Below are 23,012 nucleotides of genomic sequence, written 5' to 3'. Positions count from 1 at the left end.
CAGAGTTTTCTGTTTTTTATTATTTTGCTTTTTATCTTTTATTTTAATCAATTTTATTGTAAAAAATGAGATTATGAGGTGTGCACTTTTGGATTTTCCAAACTTTTTTATCATTTTTATTGAAGCCTTTGGAGGATTTTTTATGGAAATTGGGGACTACTGTCAGTTAACTAAAATATTCAGGTTTATTTTTCAAAATAAAAAATCTTGCTGAACTTTTGCTCATACCTCAAGATAATAAGTTAAAATTAATACGAAAAATTTAGTTGCAAATCAAAAAAAAAAAAAAACAAACTCAAGGATGAAAAGAAAAATTACATTTCTTCAAATTGTTTATTTCGTTACATTGATTTCATATATTTATAATTATTTAGCACTGAAATTATTTATATAGTTTATAATACTATTGTGAATGTTAATCATTTTTTGTGAATTTAATTTTTATTTTGTTATTAAATTGTTCTTTGTTATTATTTCTGTACTTATATTACATATAAATTGTATTATTTGTAATCTGGATGGCCGCAAGGGGCTTCGACTCCATGGTCAATAAATAAAAATAATAATAATAATTATTATTTCTTGATCTTGAAGTAGCGAAGGGATAGTAATATTATAGAAGAAGCCCAAAAAAAGGGAATAGAAATAGAGACTAGAGACTGACACATGGAAGCAGTTTTGCGTTACCCAATACGTTACTTGTCATTGCGGCATTGGGCTCCTGTGTCAAAAGAATGGAATTAAACGCCGAAGAAATGAGTGTAGTCTCTACTCTAAATACACATAACACAACACGATACAGTGGCGCCGGGCTGTTACGCAGTCTGACACGCGATACGTCTATGGGGGTGTCACCGACCAAAGAGGCTCGCCGCTAACCGGCTGTATTTTCTCCTAATTCTTGGTTTGTTTTTTTTTAATTTCTAGTTTTGTTCGTGACTATATTATTTATTATAAAAATTTCGATTCTATAAAAATATTCCATGAAGCGAATTCTTAATTTTTTTTTATTGAACACAAATAAAAAAATAGTTGTTATTTGTTTGAGAAATTACAAAAAGCGTATTAGGAGATTTTAAAAATCAATTTAAACTTTTTCTTTAGTTTTAATAAAACAAATAATTTTAAATATTGAAAAATAAATTGCATTAAAAATTTTTTTTATTCCTACTTATTTACCTCTAACTATTTTTTTATGTATTATTTCTTTAACAATTTATTTGTTAAGAAATGCTAAGAATTTCCATGGTGAATTTATTTCAATAATATTAAATCAATTAATTTTATTTAATTAAACGTAGTAGTGTTAATAATTTATTATTTTTGACTTTTTACATCATAAATTATTAACAAGATTTGAAAACAAAATAATCTTTATTAAAATTTGTTTCAATGAATAAAAAGTCAAATTTATTGGAAAAATATAATTAATATAAAATATAATTAATATTGTATACAAACTTAAACTTGAAATAAATTATTTGAAGTATTTCTTAGTAATTAATTAAGCATATATGAAACGTTTCCAGATAAATAAAAATTTATTTTAGTCTAATAAAAATTCCGCAATTCTAAATTACTCCGTTTAAAAAATACTCCCGATTTTGTACAGTACAGGACGAAATTATTACTTGAAATAAGAGATTACGAATTTAAATTTGATTTTGAAATTCAGAAGAAGGAATGAAAGGAAAATAAAAAATGAAAAATTTGAAAGTGTAGGAATAAATTCTCAACACTGTTCTATATTATTGCTAATGATGCGTAAAAGAAGGGAAGATTATAGGCGTGCCAAGGCATCCAAGTTATTTAAGAGTGACTTCGCGCGACCAAGACATTCATCAAACATGTCGGAAACAGAAACGACGACACTTTGGTACTCTGGTGGAAAAGTCAAAGACTTTCGGAGAATAAGTTACTTGAAGTTATTAATATATTTAGAATACAGAATACATTTTTAATAATTATTTCCACAAATTTGCAATAAAATAACTTTTTTTCTATTTTCAATGATTAACATTTACAAAAAAAGTGATTCTTTTTTTTTTTTATTTATCAATAAAAGAAAAGTTTCGATACAAAAATCAATACCATTTTTTTACTAAATTGAATAGATCTGTGTAAAAAAAATGTTTATTTTAGCAGAAGCTACAAATGCATGGATAAATGTGGTGAAGCTGTGTGTGTCTGTACATTTCTCTTATTCTCTGATCCTGGTAGCGGAGCCACGTTTTGCGGATAACGAAGGTAATTTTATTCTTCGTCCTGTAGACCAAAGGGAGCCGGGATTTCACATGGCGCAAAGGGTGAAAATAGAAACAAAAAATGTATACCAAGAGACCGGGTAGTAGTATAGTATAGTTATAGCGGGTACTGTGAAACGCTGAAACGAGCTTGAGCGGAAAGGGCGGAAACTGCGTTGATAAAGAGAACGAAAGCTATTCTAACTGCCGCTTCGCCTCGGGTTTCACCATTTTAAACAATCATAAAACCAACAAAACTTGCTATTTTATACCCAAAAAATATGACTTATTTTAGGATGTCCATGGTCAATGTGTTACATTGACCAGAGAAAAAAAAAGTGAAAAAATTTTATTTTATGGTCAAGCTAATTTTTATGTATGACCGTATAAAGTCAGATATGAGAAAAAGAAATTATTTATAGTAATTTTTTATTTTTTCTACAAATCCTATATTATAAAATAGATGAAAGTCTTGAAGTTAGTCAAAGGTCGAAACTCGCAAAAAACAGGCGACGATTCATTATTGGTTAAAATTTAGGCGCGCGCGTAGCGCGCTATTCAAATTTCTAGTGTGTACTTTAATTAGCATGTCGTATACGACATATATGAAACAAAAAATGGTTTAATAATTGATTAAACTTATTTGGCTCCGTAAGAGAGCCGAAAAGTAATATTTTATTTTAAAATTCAATATTACTTCAGACTTAACTCTCTTGTTAGGAGAAAATACAGCAATCATGCGCCCTCTGTTGAAGATTCCTAACACTGCTTATGATCGAAAAATTATATATGGACATATATGACCATATCAGGCCATAAATATACCATATCAGTCATATCACAAAAAATGAAAAACGTCTAAAGAAAGATAATTTAGATGAATCAAGATAAAAAAAAACTTCTAAACAATAATTCATACACAGAAAAAAAAATTAACTTGAATCAAGTAAATAATTTTAAAGAATTTCATGTTCTTGATTTGAGTATAAAAATTCTTAAATTAAGAAATTATTCTTGTTTAAAGAAAATTTGACTTGATTCACGAATTTTTCGTCTTGATGCAAGATAATGAAACTCTTCAAAATTATTTTCTCGAGTCAAGAATTTTTCTTTTGATTCAAGTAAATTTTTTTTTGTGTTAGTGAAATTTTGCATTAGTATGATAAATTCAATAAAAAGTAAAATACCTCAAAATTTCTTCCAAGTTTAACTTTTCTTTTCAATAAATTTTAAAGAAGTAGATTTATCGAAAAACTTTAAATCATTTTTTTTTTTTTTATAGAACATTGAATTTTCTACACGAATTTGTTTCGATTATACCTTTATGTTTATCTGTTTAGGAGTTAAGAAATTTGAAAGTTCACAAAAAAAAAATTCTCATGTTAATCAAATGTAAAAAGCCATTTTTACAAGATTATTTTTTGGACATCTCAAAGAATATTTATAGGTTTTCTTTTAAAAAAGAAAATATTAGATTTTTTTTAATACTGCCTGATATTAATTCATAAAATGACCATATCCGAAAATTTATTTACAGGAATAATTCTTTGTTTTGATATAGTACAAAAATTTCTAATTCTACTTTTATCCAATTCAAATGTAAACAACAAATGTATAGATCAATTTCTAAAATAAATATTTAACAAAAAAAAATAACTAACGGGCTCAAAATTGATATTGCTGTTATTAGAGTAAACTAAAAATAATATAATAGCGAAAAAACGATGAAATAAAATTCAAATCAGTGAATAAAAGAATGCGGAATGACAGTTTGAATTTATTTAGCTTTTTACAATCGATGGTGGAAGTAATCGCATCGGGTCACGCAATACTTGCCACAAAATCGTTTAGGACCCCTTAAATAATTTCATTCTCTACTCGACTACTTTGTATTTGTATTTATAGTTAAGTTGTATTTGTATTTGTATATTTACGTGGATGATGATGTTGTACCTATTCAAAACTCGACACACTGGGTGGATAATAATAATAAACGACGAGCGGGCTTTGCTATGCATCACACAACAAAAGCTTCACCACTTATATTTAAATGTGTTATGTGTTGTGTGTTATGTCGTGTTTAGTTATATTATACATGTGTGTTACGTAATTCAAACCGACGTCTGTTTGTATAAACATAAGGATATTTTGCTTTTTACGATTTTTTATTGTTATACTCGTCATTCTGTTTACATACACTGGTAATTACACTATCTTCATATGCTACATATATGTAAATAAATATATAATGGTAGAGAGCTTTTTAAACTTTTGTTTTCTAAATTTGAAGCATATAAAATTTTTTAAACTACAGCAGTAAACAAAAAAAATTAATAATAATAATTATTTTCTACAAAAAAATTTTTGCAAGTAATTTTAAACCATTTTATACTCGAATAATATATAATCATATCACAGATGATTCAATTGTGAGCCATTAAACATCCTCTAGCTACGGTTCGTCCTTCACAGTATAAAACTAGCATTTAAGAGACTAACAGGATAATAAAGCCATTGAATTTCATCGAAACGATGAAGATTATCAGCCCCACCGGTTATAGATCCTGCGACCCTCGGTATCTTCGCATGGCGTACCAAATCTGCAATAGTAGTTTTGACAAGGTCCCCCAACAAGACAATTGTTATTGAGCCCCTGGTTCCTGCTACAATATACAGGCATGTTAATATCTATATCTGCACACAACGCTCCAAGAACAGTATTTTCTACCGTCTACATTATACATTGTACATTGTACATAGTCTTCCATTTATCTATCGCATAGCAAGATACTTGACGACTGCTCGCTGCTCATTCATCATTACTGCTCTTTGCTCGCCATTCTTCTGCTTAATAATCACCGAGTTTTTTTTTCTTTTTATACTTCAAAGTCATCCACTCTATTGACATTGTATTGACACTTCTGAGATATAGTATGATATAACATAATGACTCAAAATCAAATAATTATAATTGACAGGAGGTGAAATATGAAATAAGGGTAGATATAAAGTTTAGATATGTCTACCTGTTTTTTATTGTAAATTAATTTTTAACTTCCCGATTTTTGAAAATTTTCAATTTTCTTAGGGGGAAGTTAAAAAGATTTCTTTGAGCACCAATAATAGAATATTGTCTCAAATTAAAAAATTGAATTAGGAGATAAAATAAAAACAAAGAGATGATATATATAAATGAAAAACATTTGCCACCTGATCTCCGGTGTCTGTAGTCGCTTGTACATAGAACATATGTATATAATAGTATGTAACTAATTTCAAATGTATTTGCACTCGGTTGGATACACGAACAGGCATGTGCTTGGTTGACCAACCTGGGGTGGCTAACGAGCGTGACAAACAAATGCGCATCAGTGGTGCGACCGATGACAACCGATAATTGATTGATTAGTGATGTTGTTACGCTACAACAAATTCAATTATTGCTATCAAATAATTAAGTCATTAATTAATTTAAGTAACCAACAGTAGCAATATATTTTCTTCGTGAATCGCTATTCAATGAACTCGTTAAGGCTTTCCAGCTAATTTTATTTTTCAACAAAAATCATTAAATTACAAATATATATGAAAACATTTTTATTAAAAAAATAAAAATACGCTGACGTATGTCTCAATTAATTGGGACGTTATATTCTTATTTTTATTTGTTATTGTTATTGTTATGCTCTTGCGTACTCACCCTCATACTCAGTACATAATAAGCGGTGATATTCTCTAGACGATTGTACCAGGCAAAGCCGACACTAACGAGCGCTCGGAAGTCACATGGAAGACGACGAATACTGTCGACTTATGGAAGTATATTTAAGTCACGTGAAAGTGACATTTTGTCGATAAATTTCATTTTAACTATTTTTATTATTTTTGTTTTACCTTGTATTTTTTTTTTAATCACTTCTAACCAATCTTGGCGCTGAAATATTACTATTCAATTTTTCTTTTAATTAAAGATCTTTAGATCTTTAAATTTGAATTTTTTATCAGAAGTAAATTCCATAAAAATTTTTTTATTCTAAATTACAGCAAAACTTATTTTTGGCCATTAAGAATTGAAAAATCCCATGATTACATTTTTACCAAATAATGACAAATTTTTTTTTTTTAATTTATCAAAAATAAATTTTGAGTGTTAATTTTTTAATTTGGTCAATATTTTTTCAAAATGATAAATTGAAAAAATTTTTTTTCTTACAAATATTTTTATTTTTGATAGAGTTAAAAAACATTTAATTGTTTATAAAGAGAATTTTTTGATAAATTCTCTCTATTACAATTTATTCGTAAGAAAATACGAAAAATTGCCATATATCAGTTATTTTCAGCAACATCGAAATTTATTGATTTGATTTTAATTTTCATTTGATTTGATGCCAATTTTCATTTTAGGTCTGATATTGCGTTCTAAAAGACAAAAGGGTTCATAAAAAATTTTTTTTAATTTTAAAACAAAATATTAATGCTATACATCATTGAAAAAATATCAGAATTAATATAGAAGAAAATTAAACTTTTGACAGGGGCAAAATGAGTGAGAGGAAAATTCAATTTAATTTTATTCTTAAAAAATTTCTTACTCAGAATATTTATAAAATCCTCAAAATCTTTTTATAGTTTTATTTGACTCTATTTGGAATTTTTAAAAATCACCTAATTTTTTTAAAGCTATTTTGTATGATTTAGATAACAAAAAATTAATTCTTTTAAATGCTTTTAAAACAGTCAATTCTCCAGTTTGACATCATTTTACACTATTTACGATAATAAGAAATTAAAATAATTTTTTCAACAATTAAAAAAAAATTTGTTAAAACGTTTGAGTGATTTGAAAAATGATAAATTTAAGATGATAGAATATACCCATACTTTTTTAAATTTCTCGCATTTATTTTTATTTTTCAGCTTACAATATGTTTACGAAGCGATTGACCAAACAAAATTTTTCTATGTAGACCCTTCTTTGGTATTTAAAACGTTATGTCAGATTTAAAATTTGGTCACAGGAATTCAGGATAATAATTACAAACTACGTATATCAGGCCAGACATGGACATATTAAATTTTTTCATTGGTAATAATAATATTTAAAAATCATACATACTTTTTCAAAATTCATTGAAACTCCACTGATTTTTGGACAAGGTCCGTCTAAAACTAGAGCAAATGATGCAGTAATGAGACAAAAAATGACCGAAAAAGTTAACACAAGCATTTTGACAAAAATTGATTTGGAATATTTAAAAAGAAACTGCTCTTTAAAACAAATGGTTCTTATATAAATTGGTACTCTGTTTTATAATCACTCACCCAAATATTTGTTTTTTTATTTTTGTCTGATGATATCTTAATTTCGCAAAATAAAGCGCCTGGAAATATTTGATTATTCATACCTGGCTGGTTTGCGTACAAATTTATACCTGACTTGAGATATATGAACTTTGTTCGGACTTGTTAGAATTATTGGAAACGAAAAATATTTAAAATAAAAATTAAATCCACCTTGATCAAAATTTTTTTATTGCTGCGCAAAAATTAACATTGATACTTAAACAAATGAAATAACAGAGTTATGAAAACAATCGGACATTTTCATTGTAATCAATAATATAATAATTCAAAATAAGATTAACATGGAAAGAATATCAAAAAAATTTAGTCTCGTTAATTTTTACGCGAGAAAATGTTAGAATATAATAAATCAATAAATAAATGAATTTTTTTTTAAGTAATGTCTTAATAAATAATATTACTCTCTTAAAAAAAAAAAAAAATATTAGGCCTGCAAATAATAAAAAAAAATCTATCAACAGACTCGATAGAGTCTGGCGCCAAGTTCCGTTCTCAAGCCAGACTACCGAGTGTGTATATACCGTAAGCAGAACGGTTTTTTGAGCTTACAAATTTTTTTTCAAATTTATTTTGATTTTTTTTTGTATATGATATTTTATAATAGTAGTTCATGCTTTTTATTACGCGTATTACTTGATTATTATCAATTATCTTTATAATTTCTATTTAAAATTATTAAAAATAATCAGCACAAACTATAGCGACCCAGATTTTTAGATTTTAACTTTTTTCTTATGTAAAAAGCGGACGGCCAGAGACTAAATAATATAAGGATGCATGTTAATCTTATAATAGATGGGAAACTACAGTGGAAAAAAGATATTTGACAGCTTGCAATTACACACGCCAGGCGGCGCAAGAATAACTTTTACATGAACTATAGCTTAAAGGGGATAGTTTGCCACCGGAAATGTATTAAATTAAAATTGTCAATTTTTATTATAATTACAAAAAATACTGAAATCCGAACAAAAACAGTTTCACTGTAAAAAAATCACGCCAAGTCCACGTTCATAAGACTATTAAGAAAAAAAAATTTTATTTCTTTACAAAAAGATATAAAATAAAAAATTAAAAAATCCAAGTAACCGATATGGTTGTATATGATTTTCGGAAATTAAAAAAAATTTTGTTGTAAATTTAAAAATTAAAAGAAACAATTTTGGAACGTACTTGGTGTGCGTCATTGTGTACTTCAATTTTTTTTTTAAAAGTCCTAGTAGATAGATTTTAGGAATTTCATAAAAAGTGAAATTTTTCGTAACCACGCACACTAAATACGTTCCAAAATTGTTTCTTTTAATTTTTAAATTTACAACAAAATTTTTTTTAATTTCCGAAAATCATATACAACCATATCGGTTACTTGGATTTTTTAATTTTTTATTTTATATCTTTTTGTAAAGAAATAAAATTTTTTTTTCTTAATAATCTTATGAACGTGGACTTGGCGTGATTTTTTTTACAGTGAAACTGTTTTTGTTCGGATTTACAACACTTGCGATTAAAATTAAAAATCTCCTTGATTACCCTTTCATAAAAATTTTTTCTTATTTTTATTTATATTAATTCACACTAGCAATTACCCTTTTACAAACAAACTTCCCAGCCATCTATCACTTCTACAAAAAAAAACCCGTATTCAATGATTTGATTCATGAAACCATTAAAAAAATTTATCACCTTAATTACAACTCGCCTCTCTTCTCAATTTATAACTCAATTACACCCATTGTTTGACTTAACCACCGCCATCAATATTCAAGATTTATCGCCACCTGAAAAAACTCAGTGACAATATTCGACATTGGTCGTTACCATGTGGTCTAGGGTGCATAAAAATTTCACCGCTTCCCTATTACTATGCCTAATACCTTTAAGAAAAAAAAAAAAAATAAATAAAAAACAGAGTATAAATATTAAACAAAAAAAAGCCAAATTTCTTGCTGTAAAAACGATCATTAAATTTTGTTTGATAAAAATCATCCCTTAGAACTAACAAAGGTTGAGGATTTGTGGGGAGAGGATTTTGTTCTTGAGGCTTATATATTCATCAATTGTCAAGAAACACGAGTTTTATTTATCTATTACACGTCAGGGCGATCGAATCGCTCGGGATTATGCGTAGCATATGCCTCGAATATACACACACAAATATACTCTACCTCGGAATAATTCCCATTGGGGGTTGCGGGAACCGAGTGGGCAACCCCCCAATTAGGAGCACCCCTTGCTGGTTCGTACTCGGCTCTCTTGGCCTCTCGAAACTACTTCATTACGCAGACAGCCGTGTTGACTTGTATTGTACCAGTTACATGGAGTTGACTACCCTCTCTAGTGCATATATATAGTATAGGGTGGTTACGCTCGTCCCTTAAAGCTCCTATATCTACAGTACAGATATATGCTATTGAACATGCATAGAACCTAGATGTAGAGTATAGAATATAGCCCTCGGTTACCACCCGTCCCAAATAATATCTGTGACGAATCGCTTGCTCCCTTTTTGCCGGTGCTATTCACTTGAGCTCTTGAACACATCCACACGTCCAACTCCACATTGTACGATGTGCGTTTACGTGCGATCTTCCCCATAGGGATCATTTCGCTACTGCTAAACTCTTCTTTTAGTCATATCGTATCGTGCCATATCATATATTATATACTATATTATATACTACATAATATGATATCATCCACGTGTTTATTGGAACACCTGCGTTATAGATTTATCTGGTTGATTATTTTTGTTTAGACTGGTATTAGCTTAAATTTTAGTCGTTGTTTTTATTGTCTGAATTTATTCTGCTTTGATTTTCAAAGGCTAAAGATTTATCTAGTGGTTTTTTTCAAATTTTTGCCACGCAAATTAAAATATAAACAATTACAAAACTAAAATAATGTAACATTAAAATAATTAACTTAAAAATAATTTGAAGGGTTCCAAAACAGAATAGGAAAAATTAAATAATACACAGAAAAAAAAATGTTCTTGAATCAAGTATATAATTTTGAAAAACTTAATATTCTTGATTTAAGGAAATTGTTCTTGATTTAAGAAAATTTTTTTTTGATTCAAGAATTTTTCATCTTGATTCAAGACAATTATCCTCTTCAAAATTATATTCTTGGCTCAAGAATTTTTCTCTTGAATCAAGTTAATTATTTTTTTCTGTGTAAGAAACAAAATATGTACTACTTTATTTTTGTACTATGATGAAATGATAATTAAAGAACTTTTAAAACGGAACTAAACTGAAGAGGCTAAAGATGGGAGAGGGTCAAATTTTTAGTCTATGGTTTTAATGCTGTTATTGCGAAACGTTTAAAGAGCTTTGCTCTTGAAATATACAAAATTTTTTATTATTGAGTAAGAATTGTAAAGTTAATAATAGCTTAAGAAGATTTTTTAGAACTCTTAAAAATTGTAAAATTTTAAAAATTAAATTAACCGACATTGGCCAATACTATTAGGATAGTATTCAGAAACTTTTTAATTAAAAAAATTATTATAGAGAAAAATTAAAAAAAAAAAATGGATTTAAAGTTTTTTGAAGTTTCTACTTAAAAGATTTCTTTTCGTAATAATTTTTATGTCAAAAATAATGCTAAAAATTTTGGTAGAAGATTTATTTTTATTCAATTTATTTTTAATAGCGTTTAGGAAAAAGTATATGATTATTTGAAAGAATTTTCATTGTGAAAATTTCAAGTAAATATATCAAAAATTATTTTTTTACAAAAAGTGTATTGTTAAATAACCAAAAAACATTAAAAAAAAGCATCGTAAATTTCAATGTTTTGTCAGTTTTTCTGAAATAACTTAAAATTTATTTAAACTAAAAAAAATTGCACTGTAATTTATTTAAATAATCAAGAGCGTCAAAGTAGGGTCATTTTTTAAGTATAAAATATATAAAAAAATCCTTATACAAAAATAGTCCTAGAAAAAATGATTAAGCATCTACTATAGTTAAATAAAATATTTTTGGGCTACAAAACTTTTTTTAAAAAGTTTTAATGAAAAATTGAAAATCCTTGACTATCTAGATGAATAGGATAAAATTATTGAAGACATATAATCTAGATAACAAGTGGATTTGAATTTCTAAAAATAGAACAAACGTTATACTCAACTAGAACTAGAATTACGAAAGATGATTTAATTGAAACGTAAATATGAATCCAACTGTTGAACGAATGAATTGTTGTCGCTGGTACTTGGGACTGTTAGACTGATTTATAGTAAGGCGATGATTAGGCTTTATTATTACTTGATACAAATCCCGAGGCATCTTATTATCATGTTGGTGAGTCGAGTCCGGGAATAAGAGAAAACTCAATACCTCCAACAATGATAACTGAAGGCATTGTCATTAATCAGAGCCTTCTTTAAGTTTCTTTTCACGCTACCTTACGCATTCTACCGTAAGTCTTCACGGGAATCGGGCTCTTTGTTGTCACAACACAGACTTTCGTTTCGTATATGCTGTAACACACTCTAATAGAGTAAAGTTATAGAATAGCCCATCAGTTAAATGTCCCATCATTCCGTTGTATTGATGCAATGAGTTTCTTTCGTTCAATTTATATTTTTGTTATTATATTTATTAACGGTGAACGGTGAGTTTGATAAAAAATTTCACTTATATTATATTCCTGTTATGATTTAAGTGTGTATGGTAGCAGGTTTTTGTGAATGTGTTTATTGTTTGGATTGGTGCTTCAATTGGTTGATCTTCTGTGTACTGAAAAGATTCGAGTGTTTGTTGTAATGCTTACGAGGAGGTATAATATTGGATTACACGAGTTAAACATTTATCGGGTTGCTTTTAAAGCGGGGCAAACCCCAATGTTTGCTGTTCTGCTTACGCCGAGCCTACAAGATTATCTATCAGAAGTCAGGTATGATTTAAATCGCTCGTGCATACAAATATGCTCCTATTTACTGCAGATTTTTTTTCTCAATATTGAAATGGGAAAATATTTTTCGATCAAGTTTTATGAGTATTTTTGGAATTAAAATTTTTTAGTAGTTCTATTGAAATTTAACTATTGCATTTGTCTTCATGATGTGTTTTAAAATATTTTACTATTTTTCGACTATAGTCAAAGACACCTATCAATTTAGCTGACAATTTTTTCTCTTCTTTTACCCCATTAAAAATGTTTCTCAAGATATTTCCAACATTTTTTACTTATTGAAAAAAAAAAAAAAAAGTTATATACGAGATTCGACAAAAAAAAATTCTTTATTATTTTCAAATATCTATACCTTTTTTATTGAAAAATTAACTATAAGTTTTATATTTAAATATAAATAATTAATACACTTTTAACTTCTAATGATCTTTATTAATATCTTAATATTTAATTAAGTATTTCAAACAACGCAGAACATTATTATTTAAATGTTAACTCAATAACTAATAAAAGAAGAATGAATGAATAAAACATAATAAGTAGAATAAAGCTAAACAATATGGTGCGTCAAAATTGAATCTCTAAAAGCAACCTTTTAAAATTGGAATTTTGAGTTCCGCTTTTAGCAGGAGTTAGGTTTCGGCATATCCTGACATATTTTGATGTGTCAGGATTTATTTGATGCTCACATAATTGTTTAACAGGAGTTTTGTTGAAGCAATTTTTCTGGAATTTAAAAATTTCAAAATTTGGCCAAACGAAACTCCTGTTAAAAAATTCTGTGAATATTAAATAAATTGTGACACACCAAAATATATCAGGAAATGCCCAAATACAGCTCCTGTTCAAATCGAAACTCAAAATTTAAATTTTAAAAGGTTGCTTTAGAAGATTAAATTTTGACGCACCCTACTAAACAATTTATAAAACATAAACGCAACGATCAGTTGCTTAGTGATACATTAATTATAAAAAGAAAAACTAGATGTCACTTATTTAAATATGTCAGACTTGATAAATTTATATTTTTAACGTTAACAAATCAGAACTTTTGTCTTATTTTATGAAATGTACTTTCGAGAAAAATTATGGATATAAATTATTCAAATCTATCTTCAATGTGTCTTTTTTTTTCTTTCTTTTTATCGGATGTGTAAAAACAAACCCATATTTCTCGATAGTTACTATTTTGAATTTTTTTCTCTTCCTTATTGAAAACATCTCTTATAAATTTTTTAATTTTTTCCAAGTTGTATTTTTTCATGTCCAAAAATGTAACAAAAACTAAAAGTGATAGTAATCGAACAAATTTTTTTTTTTTTGTTAAAAAAAGTAAAATCAATAACGACTTGCAGAACGACTTTAAATAGTTCAATATATTTTTTTAGAATTCATTTTTTATTTTTTTTTATTTATTATTCTCGTTACAAAAAAATTCTATAGAGGTGCGTATAGCATTTTTTTTTTTTTTATTATTATGCTTTACTTGTACACCTCTCGGTTTTTACAAGGCTGATTCCTCTTTTTCTCCTAGCTCTACGCTTTTTTTATTTCTCATATTGGACCTCAGCAAGTCCCACCTGACACTTCATTTCTACTTTTAATTTTTGCGGCTGTGGACCGACTTGTGCTTTCTGTACCGTAGTCACCCTGAACCTCACCTTCTCAGGCTGTTGGAACAGAATCATGGGGAAACCACAGAGAAAACCCATGATAGTACAGTCGGAGCTGGGCTAAGTCTACAGTGATTGATAAGAAACTCTTCTTTATCGACCACTGGAGCATTAGGCCCCTCTCCTAGTGTGCAGAGATCCCTCGCGCTAGCCAACGCTGACTAAAGTGGTCACCCATTCAAGTTGTTGCTTAAATGTGTGATCGCCCAAGTCAGACGTGAGCCGCCCGGCTATCTCTGCCACTTCCAGAGGCTGGCAACGTAACGTAACGCACATATTTTTAATTATAATCACTGAAAAATATTGGTGCGTGCTGGGATCGAACCCGGGGCGTATAGCATTTAAAAACAAATAAAATATAAAAAAATTAATTTGATGAATTTTTCAACAAAATATAGACTTTTAAAAATATTTCGCAACATGTAATGCGCTAGACACTTATTTAGTTCGAAAATGTAATCACAATCATAATAATCGAGAATTGAATGACAAACGTAAGTCAGAGTCAACAAAAGAACTAACGAACGCTTATTTAGTTGGTGATGGCTACTGAAAGACTGAATTTTTTAAATAGAAAATAACTTTATCCATTGAATTGAGATGTTTTGAATTCTTTACATCAGATTAATACCCACAGCAAACGGCAACATTAATCATAATGATAATAATGGTGGATTGTTGCGTGCAAAATTGAATAATATAAATTTGAATGGTATGTTTTTAAATGTAATTTGATGTGTATTTTTTGACAGATTAAATTATGTGAGTGATTTTTTTTGTATATGTGTGTATGTGTGTATATTCGTCTGAAGTCTGAATATATAAATGGTGCGAGAGACGGAAGACTATTAAGATCAGTAAATCTTTTCTCAGGATTACTATACATCGTTGATGGAGTCACACAGGACAGTAAAAGCTGACATCATTGCGAGCTTGATAGATAGATAAGATTATACATATACACACCACTTGGTTGTTGCTGGATTATTCCTATACGCTGGCCAATCTGTTATCAATTCACAACAATCTCAAATGTAGAAAGTTCTGTTGTATATATTTATATTATATATATTTTTATTTGTTCAGATTATATATAAAATATACATATATACTTTTCGGTGTGTTTTGAAATTACTTTTTTAGATATATGACCACCATTTCACTTTGTATATACGTATGAATGTATAGACGGATATTTTTTAATTGCGAAATCAACAACCTGATCTTCGGGCTGATAACACACGTCTTCATTATCTCGCGGTTGTTAAAAAGATGATTTTGTCCGTTTATATATCTGAATTCTGTTTTTGTTTTTTTGTTTTTTTTGGAATTTAATCTGCGGTTTTAATTGTTAATTGCTTTTGTGGGCAACAGTCTTGTGCTTATGAAATATTGTTAATAATGCTCACTGCTTTATGTAATTACTTTGTTTTCATAAACTTAATTAAGCTCTAGAACACTCACCTAAGCTTTAATTGCGTCTTGTCACTAATTTCAACTGGCAAAATAATTATCAAGAGACTTTGAGATTATATTGTTCGTCATTTTGTTGTGGAAATAGTCGTAAGACAAAATAAAAATTAATTAATTTGTTTTTATGTAATTGCTGAGAAATATTTTGTGGTTACTTTTAATTAATTGTAAAATAAAGGATTAAACTTTTGGTTTAAATATAAAATTTTGAGTTTATACAAGAAAATTTGCTTGGAAACATTTATTTCTTGTTGAGAATAATTCTAACGTAGGTAGTGAAAAATTGTTATTTATTAACATTACTACGTTTAATTAAATAAAATGAATTATTTTAATATTTCTGGAGTTAAATGACATATGTCACTTTATATAATTTATTTATAAATAAATTTAAAAAATGTTGCTTATAAAAAATGAAAAAAAAATATTGATAAAATTTTTTCTATAAATATTAAAATTCATCTTTTATATTAAAATAAGGAAAATATTATATTAATTTTAAAGTCTCTAATACGCATTCCATAATTTTAAAACAAACAACAATTTATTTTATTTTTATTCAAAAATAAAAAATTTCCTGCAAAGTTTTATTTTAATAGAATTTTTATTAAATACATGAATAAAATCCTTCTTGAGTGAATATCACTCCGAATGGATTAAATCAATTTAAAATAATTTACTTTACATTCATTCCGCAATTTTTACACTTTAGTCAGTCAAGAAGGAAAATCCCCTCAAAATTTTTTTTATATTTCAAAAATGCAAATTTTTTCTCTGTGTAAAATTTTAAAACTCTTTTTTCTTTTAAATAAAGCTTATCTCTAACGGTTCTAAAATTTCTCTGAATAATATTACATATTATTCATCACTTATCAGCAGAAAATATAAACTCGAATCATCAAATTACAAAACTAAGAAGAAAATAAACTTTTAACTCTTACAATGCACAATAACACAGTGGCGCGCGCTGTGACGGTATAATATCATATCTATACCACTGCAGCATTAAAAGCATCCCGGGGTGAGCTCTTGGCCTCTCAGTCAAACTCAGATAAAGATGTCTATGGTCGGCGCTCTTTGAATCCTGCACTAAACGCATGATCTAATATTAAAATTTAAATTTAAAATTCAAACTTAAAAATCTCTGATCTCCTATTACATCAATTAAAGCCATTTTACCTCCGTAATATTTATCCAGAGTACTCGAAGGCGTCTCAAAATAGTGACTTGCAGATAGTGACTCGGATGTCAACCGACTCATCTTGTGACTATTTGACTCAAGTATTCTCTTGTATCTATAACTTTGATTTGTCAGTCGCCGGTTGTAGGCTGCAAGTGTAAAGTATTAAAGCATTAAGAAAAAATAAATAAATAAATAAAGTGAATGAAGAAAAAAGATTAAATAAATGTTGAGAGTCACCAGTCATCTTGAAACAGCTTTTTAATATCCTATCCCGTGAATTACGAATGAGTGAAGAAGGTGACACAGGTAGAGGAGCAGGATTCAGGGTGAAAGAGCAGATTACTGCTTACTACCTGCTTCTGCTTTGGTCTTCAGTGATGATAATGATGATGATGGTTCACAAGTTACAACGGAAGAGTATTTAATAGCAGTGTGACTATTACTCGGCGAATTCTTTTTCTCGGCCCTCTTGAGAAAATATAAACCGGTTGTTTTTTTTAATAATTTATATTCTCACGATTTTGAGCCTCTGACAATTTAAGGATTCATTTTCTTCGTAAATTTTTCAAAAATACGTCTGTAAATTTTGAGTTAAAATTTTTTTATTAAATTTTTATTTGGGGGTTAAAAAAATTTGTAGTGACCATTAGTCAGCCGATTTGTAGCTTCCGGTTGGAATTTTTTGAGGATTTGGATTAGTGACACAAGTTACACGCAACTTACCGCGTTTTTCAATAGAGTAAAAGGCAAGAACTTGGTCTTGTACCTTGCTGAGAAGTCTTTACCTGCTGGGTAATCATTATTATCAGCGATGCTGTTTCTCCGATGGTTGTTATTATATTGGTTTGTATCTGCGGATGTTCTTGGAAATTTATTTGGGAGGGCCACTGTTTCATATATATGTTTTCGGCGGAAACTCTTTGAACACGCAACGACAATTTCATTTCGAATCTCACTGATTATGATTGCCGATCGGTTGGACATACAAAAGGTAATATATTTATGAATGAGAATGAAATATGTATGATCGATGGTGATAATGGGTAATTTTGTCGGATTCTTAACTTTACTTTGTATAAAACAGAGACGTTTATGCAAATTTACGCTACTTTGTATTCAAAGCGAGTTGTTCGTGTTGTTTAAGCTTGGGAAGGAGTTAGATGCATGTTGATCTAAGCATGGTTGACAGAAGTTGACGGGTGATGAGTAAATTTCGACAATTTAGAGACATTAGAAAGTTAATAATAAATAGGCCTAAAATACTTCGCTGACATTTAAATTGGGCAAATTTTAGGTGATTTGAAGTTGAAGTCGTCGGTGTTTAGTTCTTGACTTTTTTTTTAAGTTAAGAAGTGGTGTGATAAAGCAATCATGATAATTGCTCTTTAAAAATATATCATCTCTATTCGAACAAAATGTAAAATTGAGAAAAAAGTGATGCATTTAAAAATATATATATTTAAATAAATTATTGTATTGTCGAAATATTGAAGTTTTTGCAAAAGAGTTCATCCAAAAAATATGAAAATGTCTGCTGTTTTGAGGAAGTTTCTGGTAATTACTTGCAAAAATCAGCTCACCTTCGAAAAAAAAATATATATATACTTAACATAAATACGAGCATATAAAAAATTTATGTTGACTAATGCATCAATTTTAAAGATATTTTCGCCCAAAATGATTTAGATTTTTAGATTAATCTTCATTTATGCCAACACACAGGCCAAATGGCAAATTTACAAGTACACTGAGAAAAAAAAATATTTTTGCTTAATTAACAATTTCTTGGCTCAAGAAACTCGCTGACGATCAAATAGGGTAGAAGTACCGTTTTTGGCCAGTTAACATTTGAATTAATTTATAAAAAATTATAATATTATAACCATATTTTTGTTGAGTTTTCAAAAATTTATATTAAAAAAAATTGAGTTTGTAATGGTTTATTAATAAAAATTCATTTCTATCGTTTATTTGAACAATAAATGGCCATAAACGGTACAGTAGCCACAAACGGTACTTCTACCCTATTCTATTGTTATAAATTGTTAATTTCTGAAGAGAAAAACATCAATATTTATCTTTGGATAATAAATAAACAAGAGAATAACTTGTTTTAAATTAAGTAAAAATTATTTCAATCAATTTAACAATTTTTTGAGCTAAGAATATATATTCTTGAAAATTTTCAAGAACATAAATTCTTGTATCAAGAAAATTTTTTTAATAAAAGTATTTTTTTTTCTTAGTGTAAAATAAAAATATACAAAAGAATAGATATGTAAAAAAAAAACAATAATTGTAAGTACAATAGAGAAAATGTTTCAAAATTTTTGTTTGCTTAAATTGCATAGATTATCGATTTAACACTAACTCCACTTAATTTAAATCAAATTTAACCATATATAATATGCTTAGTTAAAAATCTAGCTCCAACAAGTAATCATAAATTTTATTTTTAAATACTTCAAGACTACTAGAGTTTACTATATCACTGGGTAGTTCCTTCCATACCCATATCAAATAAACATGCATCATTTCTATAAATCCAAAATATATACCAACAAATTTGATGCATGTAAATAATTAATCGTATTTTTGATTTGTACTATTCATATATATCGTCTGTTGAAAAATTTCTTATATTTCATGTGAATATTTTTGATTTAGAAATTTTTCTGCTCTATATATAATGATCAAATCCATGTATAAAAATAATTTTCTTGTTTCAAAATTTTTCTCTTAAATTAAATCAAGTTATTTTTTCATTAGTGTATTTAATGTTTCCTTCAATATTGAACAATCCTAATTGTATAAATCCTTTCTGTATAAATATTTTTTCTATATAATTATAAAAATATCCTTTTTTTTCACAATGATCAATCTCTTTTTAAAATATCAGTAAAAATTAAACCCAAAAAATCAATCACACGACATGTAAATAATAAATAAGCACTTACCAAAGTTTATAAATAAAACTACACATTTTCCTCATGTTTTAAAAATTACTTTTAATGAGAATATTCTCATAAATTGATACAAACTTTAAATTAACTCAATTATAAACCGTATAAATAACAACCCAACAACTGAATATTTCAATAATTTACAGCTGAGACCGATGATAAATGTAACAAAATAACTAAATAATAATTCCGAGCGTTGAATTATCGCCAGGATTTATTAAACGTATGTATATTTTGAATCAATTGTCCGTTATCCCATTTCCTCGGCAATATTTGATTTCTCATTAAGGGTTCGAGTAATGTGATGGTAAAGTGCCTGAAGATAATATATGTGGTACATACATATACATACAAATATACATATACGAGGCAGTCAAATGGTACATCCTGCCATCAATATTGCCGTTGACAACTCGACTACACTGTGGAGTACGGAGAACGAAGGAGACCCACAACCTCAACCCTGTCAGCAGCTTCAACAGCAAGAATATTTAGTGATATTCGCATCGCCCGGAGCGTCTATACCATCTTCAGCATCGGTCCATGAATAAACACACTTGTATACATTATATATATTTATATACAGGCCTAAGGATGAATCGCGGATGAGGATGTGCAGAAAGGTAAGAGCTTAGATGCAGAAAGCTAACCAGAACCATTGGCAACAGTCATAGTGACGTATGGGCTTCGGTAAATAAACTATTAATATTATGGTAACGTCATGCATTCCTATCCATATTGGCTCTTTCCGTGCACCTTTACCTCTAAGCTCTTACCCTTTTACCTCCCGTCTCTTCTTTCTTTTAATATTCTTTAATATTTTTCTTCTCATTTTTTCGCTAATGCTTATGCTTATGCTCGCTGTCTTTTTCTTCCTTCTCCTCATCATCTCATTCTATATCTACTTTACTTGTGCTTATTTTTCTTGCCCTCAAGAGATTTACAAGCCGTAGAACAAATACGTAAATTACGCTCGCGAACTAATGGACCTTAGACACTGACACGCCTCCTCAAAATGCCATTTATAAGCACGTCTATTTTTGAATTAGTGCTATTTTGCATCATTTTTTTTTTTTTTTTAATAAAAAGAATATTAACGCATTTTTGGCGAAATACAATATAATATTTATATCGCAAAAATCCTTATAATGTTAAATGTTATATTTCACTCTGTGAAAAAATTTTCTGATAGAGCTATAAGCCAAATTTAATATCTAGCCATATATGGCTTGATCTGATCAAATATAAGGAAATAAAAAAAATTTATAGTAGTTTCTCAAATCTTAATTTTTTTTTTGACAACGTGCACGTTAATTAATATGTTTTATCAAACAAAAATATAACTATTAATTGATTATACTAAAAACCAATAATAAGTAAGCTCTCTATAGATTATTATTAATTTTATTAATATTAACTAAGTTTTTTTTTCAAGTCCAAATAAACTTTTTTATTACTATTAAATAAAATTATCTCTCAGTAATGACTCTTTTATAAAATAATCATTAAATAATTTTTGTTTTATTATTTAATTCCTCAAAGTTAAGTCTTTTGTAACGAGACGATTCAGCGACCATGCGCCCACTGGCGGAGATTTTCAACACTATTTTTTGTTCAATACATTAAATATAGACATATATAATAATATCAGGGCTGATATGACCATATCAAAAATTATATAGACATAGCAGGAAATACATTAATAAATATCAATTTTTCTGATATGACTATTTGTGGACATTAGGAAATGTTTTCACGAGAGTATTTTAATTGATAGCATTCACAAAAAATAAATTGATAAAATATCTATAAAAGAATATACAACTATCATTATTATTATTTCCTTCATGATGCGAAGCAAAAAGAAGTATATTCTTCGGTGTCGTTTAATTGTTACTAATAATAAAGCAAATTTTCTAGCCTTTTATAAGTGTACTGCGATTTAATTCAATGACGAGATAAAAAATTACGAAAAATAAAAATCTAAAAATTAAATATATTATATATAAAATTTCCAATTATTCAAAAAACTACTTGTTTATTTTATTCTTAATTATTTGTCAAAACAACCTAATAATTAGAATGAAATTTTACGAGATAGAAAAAAAACCAAAACCACCTTCCATCATTTTAATTTTCCTTCATTAATTTTAATTACACTTCAATATTTCCATAAATCAATTTCCAGCAGCTAAATTTATTCCGCAAATAATTAAAAATCCTATTCAATCTCCACTAAGCGGCAAAATCACTATTAAATCAAAAATGCCGCTATAAAATTTAAAGCCTCTTTTCGTTTATCAATAAATAACAAGACACTAAAGTTTACGTAAAATAAGTGAATCCCAAGATTACCAATAACACGTACCTGATATAAATATATTCATGTAATATAAACATAATATTATTTCTAGCTGGCTAGAAATGATACGAGAGGCAATCAATGCGCCATCAAGTTGCCTCAATTTACGACTGCGTCGTCACGGCTTCTATTTGTCTACATACACGCAACACATAATAATATATAAAATATACATTGGAGGTTCTACTTTCTTCCCGACTATTCAATCTCTCATTATTATTTTTTTCATCCTATGTATACACACAAATCTTTTATTTTTTTCCATTCGTGGCTGTTCATCTCCATCTAATCCTTGTTCAACTCCTTGGCTGTGAGCCCGAGGGCATTCTCAAAAGAGAATTATTTCAATTTAGCATCTACCTCTATATGTACCATATGTGTACATTATACCGACGTGATAAAATTTTACCTGGAGTGATTTATGCATGATTTATCAATTAACATATCACATGTGATCACACATATGTCAGTTTATTTTATTACCATTAACCATTACTATTATATTATGTGTATTAAAAAATAATTTTTTTTCACACTCTCGTAAAGTTTGTACCGCAAGGACAAGATATAAGACACAAGACAACGAGTCGAACAAGATTATTGATACTTCATGAATCAACTTCCTGTCGCTACAGGACGTCTAAGCTTTTATATTTATATTGTACGCTCGTAAATTTTATTTTATACACATAGTAACTTATAGAATTACAATTTGCATTATTCATAAGTTCATATTCAAAACACTATTAATTTTAAATTATTTTTCGTTGAGAAAGTTTTGAGGGATTTATATTTATATTAGATTTCTGGCGGACTGTACGTAGA

This window comes from Cotesia glomerata, linkage group LG3, assembly GCF_020080835.1.
Source record: "Cotesia glomerata isolate CgM1 linkage group LG3, MPM_Cglom_v2.3, whole genome shotgun sequence".
Classification (NCBI taxonomy): domain Eukaryota; kingdom Metazoa; phylum Arthropoda; class Insecta; order Hymenoptera; family Braconidae; genus Cotesia; species Cotesia glomerata.
Note: the sequence above shows the minus strand (reverse complement) of the source record.